The sequence below is a fragment of the Pelodiscus sinensis genome, chromosome 4 (genome assembly GCF_049634645.1).
Source record: "Pelodiscus sinensis isolate JC-2024 chromosome 4, ASM4963464v1, whole genome shotgun sequence".
Taxonomy (NCBI): domain Eukaryota; kingdom Metazoa; phylum Chordata; order Testudines; family Trionychidae; genus Pelodiscus; species Pelodiscus sinensis.
Window position 1 is genome coordinate 110,947,795 of NC_134714.1, and position 9,706 is coordinate 110,957,500.

The window sequence follows — 9,706 nt, forward strand, 5'->3', positions numbered from 1 at the left end:
GATATCTTCTATATTTTATATACACACACAAATGTATTATAATATTTTATGTAAGTTAATTATTTATAGAAAGGGAGGGAATGTGCCATCTCAAAAATATACTAACCCAGACACAGGACTACATAGCTGTAGCCATCAACCCTTCCCTACAAGTCTAAGTTACTTTTTTCTGCACTACATTAAATGGGAAAACTCGGGTGTAAGGGCCAGTTCCTGTAAGCCCTAACCATGGAAAACACCTATTTACCATGTGGAAGACTATATGATCAGGATCTAACCATAAGCTGAATTTAACACATACATTTCCAGGATGTATGATCAAAAGTTCCCCTGAAATAGCCCACCAGATTAGTCCTCAGTTATTGTCCCATTGATCCATAAAACAGGTAGTTTTGCCAAAATAAATGTTGAAAAATATTTTGGGTTTGAACAGTAGCTCACTTTTAAACATTATTGATTTTGCAATTTTAAACTTAACTTATTAAAAACTAACTTACCATACTCCCTAATAAGGGTTACAATTTCAGGAGTACAAATAAATTAGATATGTAAAAGGTGTCTCAAAGTTGCTAAATTCCATTTCACCTTATTTTGTTTTTGCTCTGTTGTAAATTAAAATCAGTCAAATGATTTTTTTTTAATTTCTGTTCAAAAAAAATCTCCCTAGTTATAACCCCTGAAAACAGGGGTTTATAATGGAAGTGCTGACACAACCCTAACTAAAGCAGCGCAAATGGTGCCGCTATAATACACAAAATCAAGTTCTATTATTCTAAACTATCCTCGCTCGTGGGGTTTTTCTTTACTGTGCTCCTAGCCAAACTGCTGAAGCATGAAAAATTTAAATGCAATCAAGTGGGTCCAATTCTACTTTACTAGAACAAGTGTCTACAGTGGTACAATCTTAAAACGAGATGCAATAGATTTGTTTGGTGCTTTTTTTCTTTATTTTTTTAACTGTTTATTTATAATACTGTGCAGCGAAGATAAAATAAGAGGAAATTACACTCACATGATATCAGTGTATTGAATACACAGCACACATTATAATCAGAGAAAAAATACATTGTCACACTGGTTAAATTGACTAGTTAGCTGAGGCATAACTGTGACCAAGACAAATAGTATACCTACGGGATTTGAGAAAGACGTGTACGAATCCAGAATCATTTATCTGATGTCCATTCCCCTATTCAGTTTTCCTAATTTGGGTAAAACAAACACAGGTTTGGGTTTTACAAAACTAAAACAAGACACATCTCGCTTTCAAACTGAGATGGACAAAAGAGGAACCATTTTGCCAAACCTCACTGAAGCTGAGGAAGTGGGAAGCATTGGTAAAGTGGGACCCAATTTCAGCCAGCCTTGGTCTCCATGTTGTAAAGCCAAAATCTTCCTTCAGTCTGTGCCACTCTAGTATTTTGTCAAAATGTAGGAGTCTTAAATTTTACCCATATAATAATCCGCCTGTTCTCTAACAGAGCCTTGCAGTCAGTCATCCTAAACCAGTGTTTCTTAAACTGTGTTACACAACACATTGGTGTGCTGCGAGGCAGTTGGAGGTGTGCCTTGGAGAACAAGGGGCAGGCAACTTCTTTTTTTTTTTTTGCTAAATAACTTTCCTCCCGCCTTTTTTTGTTGTTGTTGTTGAGTAAAAAAAAAAAAATCCCTGGTGTTCTTCATAAAACAAAATTATTGTTTGGTGTTCCTCAGTCTTAAAAAGTTTAAGAAACACTGTTCTAAACAAACATCACAGATTTCCTTTTTCTCTAGAGGCAATGCTTGTCATCCCTTCCCAAAACGAGAAATGATTATAGAAACTTTTCATCTAAGACTTTTCTGAATGTCAAAGTTCTTCACATGATTTAAAGCTGCTTCCTTTAAATAACTAAGTGGCATCCCTAACACCAAAGACATGTAATGTCTAATACTGTCCATCCATTACTGACAGAAGGACCAAATGATGAAATGCTACAGGGGAAATTAGGGATCAGTTTTGGTCTACCCACTAGACATTTAACCCCAAATTACACAGACAACAATAATGTGAGCACCTCATCGTAATTTAAAATACTGAAACCGTATGATAACAATGAGAAGGGACACATGTGGTGGCCGACCAGGGAATCTAAAGACTGTTTTGTTCCACCCTATCAAAGCATTCGTAAAGCTAAATTTATAATCCTAATTATTAATTATGTTTTGATAATGCATTGCCTCCTGTCCCTAAAGGTGGCCATTCTTATTTCCTCCCCCAATGCCTCAGTCTATCAAAGCACTTAATCACATGTTTAAGCATCTAAACAGTCCAAATGACTTCAAAATGGACTTCTCGTCTGCTTACGAATAAGCACATGCTTAAGTACTTTCATGAATCAAGACCCAAAAGAATGATAAAAACAAAAAATGTGTAGAAGTCCTCAAAAAATCTTTACATGAAGAGAACCATGTTTCATTCTAGCTTTTTTATAAGAACTTAGTGTTCATGAAAGAGGATACTCATAACTGTGGACACTGAAGTCCTCTCTCACACACTCCAGAGCAAGGGCAGCAGAAAGAGAAGTTTCTCCTTGTCAAACCTTAACCAAAGGGCCCTCTGCTATAGATAACACCCAGATCCTTGTGAAAGTGCCTGCGTGCTGCTCCAGTCAATTATACCATCCTACTCTTCCGCCCCATGGCAGATTCCAGCACTCTATGGAAGTAGTTCCTACATGGAACGTGTGAGTCAAATCATGATACCTCAGGACCCCTCCTAAACTCAAGGCCTACATCCATGAATTATGACTTAACTGACCACTCCTTACATCTGTGCAACCCCACTAATATAAACTGTAGACCAGACCCTAAACTGAAGTAAATGGACAGAGCTCCATTGAAATGAATGGTGCTGCACTGATTTATTCCAGCTGAGGAACTGGCTCAGAATATTGTAAACACACAGGAAAATTATCGCTATTTGCCTTTGGATCCCAATTTCTAATTATGGGAGCATTCAATTATGACTTAATTTAAAGAAAAATGAAAATGTGGTACCAATAGCCAAATAACTTTGCAGCTCTGGTCCACTAAAACAAAGTGATGTAGGCATAACTCAGTAATGTAATTCATTGTTTATCTAATGCTGTAATCCATTTGTCATGTACGAATAAATATTTATTTCCTAAAATGATAAAACCCCACATCTGATTGCAAAGAGCATTAGTAACCGGAATGAGCAGTTACTAAAATGCTCACTGCTCCTAAAGTCCCACACTCCCACATGTATCATCCACACACAGGGTTCCTTCTAAGTTTTTCCATCCATGTACAGAATAAATTTTGCTATGTGCACTAAGGCATGTACAGATGTGCACCACCAGTAGAAACCCATGCTGCTGGCTGTGGGCACTCTGCTAATCAGCTGAGCAGCATTTGAATTTCTCCTGCATGGCTGTCCAAGTGCTCAGCTTACATGGAACACTGCTTACACACAAAATTTATATGGAGTCAGGCTCTGTGAGAACAAGAAGAGGGCTGTGGGTTCTCCACAGGATTGAAAGCTACTAACTCCTGATTCTGCCGTGGAGATCCAGAGTGGCCTTTGATAAATCAATTGTTCTATCTCTCAGTTTTCCAAAGCCTACTTCAGAAGGGTGTCATGAGGATTAGCTAGATAATGTTTGTAAAGATCTCTGAAGTTGATTCATGAGAAAGTTCATTCCAGGAATCACCTTGGGAATAAGAGAGGGGAAAAAGGACGAAGGACTAGAGTAAAGGAATGGCAGTGAACAACACCCAAGACTCCAGCTAAGCTAAATGTCAAGCTAAGTGATATAAGTGCAGCCTCCATAATACATATTCAGGTATGCCCACCCTTCTGGTCCCATCTCCATTTCATTCTCTCAAATGTATAGTATCTGCATTGTTTACTGAATGTTGCAAAAACATTTTTTTGCAAAACTGCCATTCCCTTTTTGCCATTGCTGTTAATTGTGCTGATAGTGCAGTCATGCACATATCCTGGGCGCTAGACTAGATGACCCTTGCAAGTCCCTTCCAAACCAGGGCTTAGTGTAAAATATTAGACTTAAATAAATGATTCTGTGTCTTTACCTGACTATCAAACCCATTAAAATGAACTAAACAAAACTGACTCTACAGCCCCTACTGACTTTATGGTGAAAATCCTATGCAAGCTATTTTTGGTACGTGAAATATTCTTCTTTCTTTATTCAGTATCAATATTTTCCCCTGAGAATATGCAGGAACACTCATACAGAATGCAGAGAAGGGCAGTGAATTACATGATAATGAATAAGTACCAGAGACATGTTCTTCTCGACTCACAAAGTTAATATTTTCTATAGTTTATTTTTAGCTGACAATATTGCTGTCACTTTATTTATGCAGCTTAAGACTGTTCTTTGGACTGGAGCTCATATGCCCTGGAATGCTTTGACTCATGAATTGTCTCTCCTGATAATGTTACATCACGTAACCAACCACCTCTGTTTAATTGGTTAGCATTAGCTTCTCTGTGGTGACTGTGAGGCCTTTAAGTCCTATGACTGTGACATGTGTCTCTGTGTATCCAATTTCCTACTGTTGCAAAAAAAAAGCCTGACTTCTAGCAATCTTTACCAACGACCTTACAACATGTGAACAATAGTGAGTGTACTAGTAACTTATCCATCATAACTAGTTAGAGTTTGTTGCTTTAGGCAGCAAGTAAGAGAACATACAGTATAAATAAAAGCAGCCCATTAACAATAAGATAAAAACAATAGTTCCTATAAATAAACATTAAGTCACAGCTCTTTATGGAAAAGAATGCTTAATTGTTTAGCTGAAAGACTGCATAAATGGTTTTGATAAAGGATGCCTAAAAATACTTAGAAGAATTTATTTCAACATGCTTAGACTTTGAGTCAACAACTCACACAAAAACTGAAATAGCTTTTTATCCTAATAAAGCTAATAATGTTCTTGCTTTAATAACTTGAAATGTGTAACTCAGTACATTAATCTGTAATGCAGAAGCTCCTAACAGGTTGTTATTTAAATGCTTCTGATACTTTCACAGGATGTGCTACATTGATAACACACAATGTCTTTATATATTTTCCACCTATAATCAATTTTCGTAAGTTGCAAGCGAGTCCACAAAATATAGTAAAGTGAAAATCTAGTCACAGAGCTGAAAAAAAGTTGATGTGCTATGACATAGTGCCAAACCCCACAGAACTTAGTGATACACTTATCTACAGATTTCCCCCCAATATTCCTGATGCTCATTTGTAAGTTAAACACAACATATCTGTAATTCATCTTCATTTCAGATAATGAAATGTAGTCTCAATTTCAGGCTCATCTGTAGTCAGTTTGCATTAGATCACCTAATTATTACCTCCGCATAACATGAAACAATGTTTCTCCAGTTCAGCAACAGATTATCTTCTTAATGAAAACCTTACAGTACAAGACTAAAAACATTTCTAGCAGGCAAAGTATTTTTGATTCAGTAAAGGTTATGCAAGCATCAAAGCAGTTAAATATAGGTGCCAAACCACATTGCCAGGAGCTCTTAGTACTGCGAGGTAGTGTTACCTGACAGCTTGGTGAATATAAAATTACTTGTTTTTCCAACTGAAGACAATCAAATTGTCACCTTCCATTGTAATAATGCACAACTAGACATCAGCAAAGTGCAAACATAATTACTAGCAAGAAAACAAAACAAACAAAAATAAAAATATCAAATCTAAATGTCTCTAATGGATAAGCCTGAAAGGCTACTCAAAAAAGGAAGTTCATTTTCATATCAACTACACCAATGCAACCCTTCTGTCATTTAGCAATATGATGTATAAGTCTTGTATTAAGTGAAAACGAGAAAGAACAGATAGATAAATCTATAAAAGCATAAATGCTGGTAAGAACTGCCCCAGTGTCTCACATATGCAAATATTACACTAGTGCCCTGGAGTGGCTTCACAGGTACATATGCATCAACTGCACTACTGTTATTATAAACTTCTAAATCCACGGGTTTATCTCTAACTCGTAAAAGATAACGCCAGACTGGAACCTGACATGTGACTCAAACGACAAGCAAATTGCTTTTCAAACGAAAAAACAACTTTCAGTTTCAACTTAATCAACACGGAGTCCAGTTGCACCTTAAAGACTGCAAATTTATTAGGTCATAAGCTTCCGCGAGCCGCACCTCACATCATCAGATGCATGAAGTGAAAGAATCAGATGGCACAGATATATGTATACCTACAGAGATGAGAGAGATTCCACAGATCATTCCATCTACAGTCTGTATAATGGACTTTCGAAATGTTAAGTATTTAAAGAGCAGGGTTTTGGAATGGTAAATTGAGCAAATATGAACTAACATTTTCAAAACAGATTTCTTGAGAGTGTTCAATATGTGGACTGTCTATCCAGCAGTGAGATCTGCATTTTGACAAGAGACTATATCATGAATAGTCCACAGTGTTCTGTAAAATTGAAGATTGAGTTTGACAGATACAGCAGCTATGGACATGATATGCCACTCAAAAGAGTGCCTTTTTAGGATTTACATGTTATACACTTCTTTGTCATTTTGATTTATTTACAAAATAGGATTTATTTTTAAAAATTAACCCGTGAAAAATGTGCATTGTATAGTGCTATGGATCATATTTTCTAAATTTCACATGTATTAATAAATACTCAGAGCCCTTAGACACCTACTGATAGGATATACTGCAATCTAGCATGTAAGTCCATCCTTTCTGATTTTTTAAAAAGTCAAGTGACACCAGCAACCTGCTCTTTTCAGCAAAAGCTACCAAGAGATCCTTTTTCTACCTTCCACCCCTGCACAGGGACCAGATAAGGCCTATCCCTTAGTCACAGAGAAGATGTGAACACTGCTTCAAACTAGCACACACAGGGGGTGGAGAGAAAGGCAAGGCCATGACCCTGCCCCAATATGTACCAGCAAGCAGAGCTGCCCCCACATTCTGTGCCCAGTCTCAGGCCCAAATTCACCAGGAATACTTTTCCCTCTCCACCCTATTACTAGGACATGTCAAAATGAGAAAAACTAGCCCATAATCTGAACCACTGGGTCTGATTTAGATCATACGTATTACACAGCATGGGAAACTCCTCCTCTTCATTTTGCACCTCTCCACAAGTCAGAGGTTCACCTGAACATGTGAGCACTGTAGCTGATATCTAACAACACAGCATTATCTAAAAGGGCAGTGCAGAACGCTAAGCACTATTCATAGAGCTCTAGAAGAAGGTGCTCACTGCGTTCTTAAAGTGACAGCACTTGACACATAGATTCATGAATGAGCATTTTACCCTTCAAAAAGCAATGTGAAATGAGTCTAAAATATCATACCTCAATTTGGGTTTTGTGATGGGGAATTTGTGTTTAGGTTACAACACTTACTTTACTAAAGCAGGCTCATGTGTGTAACAAGACAGTGTTGTGCATAGAGTTTCCTTGTTTGGAATGGGTGCCTAGTGTGGTTACTGAGTAATACAAGTGGTACCTAAACCACAGCAACAGTTAAAATCAAGAGACGTCTACAGCATGGGCTGAGAGCCAACTGGCTTTTAGCTCACAGGCTCCTATAGTCATCTCCTGAGGTCCCAGGTTCAAACCCGCCCAGTAGCGGTTACACAGTACAATATCCTACACAGTGCCGGACCAAGCCATAGCTGTGCCCCAGGCAGCGGGCATGCGGCACATGTGCAGTCCAGCCCCGGGTGCGCGGTGCATGTGCGGCCACGCCTCCGGGCACGCTGTGCCCCTTACCACTTTAATCAGGTACCCCCCATAGGTTGGCGCCCCGGGCAGCTACCTGGCTAGCCCCCCCCCCCTTAATCTATCCCTGATCCTACATGCATATAAAATTGTTCATTTTGCATAACTAGTTGGATAACTGCTCTCAGAGAGCAGTTATCAGTGGTTCACAGTCATTCTAGCAGGGCATAGCAAGTGGAGTTCCACAGGGATCTGTTTTGAGACCAATTCTGTTCAATGTCTTCAGCAACGATTTAGATGATGGCACAGAGAGTACGCTTATTAAGTTTGCAGATGATAACAAGCTGGGTGGGGTTTCAAGTGCTTTGGGGAGGATAGGGTCATAATTCAACATGATCTGGACATACTGGAGAAATGGTCTCAGGTAAATAGGATGAAGTTTAATAAGGACTAATGCAAAGTACTCTACGTAGAAAGGAACAATCAGTTTCATACATCCAGAATGGGAAGCGACTGTCTAGGGAGGAGTACTACAGAAAGGGATCCAGGGGTCATAGTGGACCACAAGCTAAATATGAGTCAGTAGTGTGACACTGTTGCAAAAAAAGCAAATATGATTCTGGGATGCATTAACAGAAGTGTTGTGAACAAGACACGAAAAGTCATTCTTCCACTCTACTGTGCACTGATTAGGCCTCCACTGGAATATTGTGTCCAATTGTGGGCACCATACTTCAGGAAAGATGAGGAGAAATTGGAGAAGGCCCAGAGAAGGGCAACAAAAATGATGATTCATGAAGAAAGATTGAAATAATTGGTTTGGAAAAAATTAGCCTGAGAGGGGTTATGATAGCAGCTTTCAAGTACCTAAATCGGTGTTTACAAGGAATAGGAAGAAAAATTATTTGCCTTAATGTCTGATGATAGGACAAGAAGCAATGGGCTTAAATTTCAGCAAGGGAGGTTTAGGTTGGACATTAGGATTTTTCCCCCATCCCGACATACAATTCACAGATGAAATTTTTGTCAGTTTTAAATGCCCTTTACATCTAATGGTATCATTTCATGGAATACAGAACAAACTAAAGCTACAATTTCTGACACTTTAAATACACGTTTAGTAGAACTAAGAAAATAAAATAAGTCTTTGTGTTTAATTATTGTAATTTATTTTTTAATGAGCTTCCCAATGTAAACACAAATGTAGTTTTGAAAGGATTTTATTATAACATTTGGGCTAGGCATGAGAAAATATCACAGAATGTTAATGGTAGCTTCCTGTAGTCTCACAGGTAGAACCTACAATGCTCAGTCATTCATTTTTAGTGAGATCAGCTAGAGTACAGCCTCTATATTGCACACTATTGCTGTTAATTGCAGCAACTGCAAAAGAAGCTACAGTACTTTCCCATATTTAAGGTTCAACCCTGCAAATTGCCAAACACTCCCTGTGAAGGACTGCACAGTTTACACTGACTCCTATAGGAGTTGAAGGTGCACAGCACCTTTCAGAATTGATCTGTAATAGCTAGAAGAAAAGTGCAAAAGCAATCCTAGGGGAAAATGTGAATCATGATTAAATTATCAGTTATTCCCCAACCCCAAAGTGCTCAAGGTTCCATTACAATATTTTCTTTAAAATATATTGAAATAAACATCACAAAGCATAGGGATGTATTAAAAGAAAAAGAAAACCCAAATCCTGACAACTTCTGCACCAGAGCACCAAATAGAATCATGTCTTCAGTGACTTGATGTTCTCTCTGGTGACAGTTTAAGAAGGGAAATATATATAGTATTACACTTCCACTAATTCAAATGATATTTTAAAATAACTCTTACCATTACCATTTGAAATTCAGTTAGTTGTTATACAACTGATTGCAGCTGAAACCCTGAAATGTTCTCTTACAGTGCCTGATGTCATATGTAGCAGCTGAAATAAAT

At 38.0% G+C, this 9,706-nt stretch overlaps 1 protein-coding gene across 27 annotated transcripts in view; it reads right to left on the reverse strand.

Moving 5' to 3' along the window:
• The window catches only part of SOX6 (SRY-box transcription factor 6), a 519,233-nt gene that overhangs the window by 319,522 nt on the left and 190,005 nt on the right, over positions 1 to 9,706 (reverse strand). For 5 of the 27 annotated variants that reach the window (XM_075928046.1, XM_075928044.1, XM_075928043.1 and 2 more), the window contains one exon: positions 1,135 to 1,202. The exons of the other annotated variants lie outside the window; for them this stretch is intronic. The gene's annotated coding sequence lies outside the window, so the exon portion shown is untranslated. The remainder of the gene's footprint in view (positions 1 to 1,134; positions 1,203 to 9,706) is intronic. 27 annotated transcript variants of the gene reach the window in all.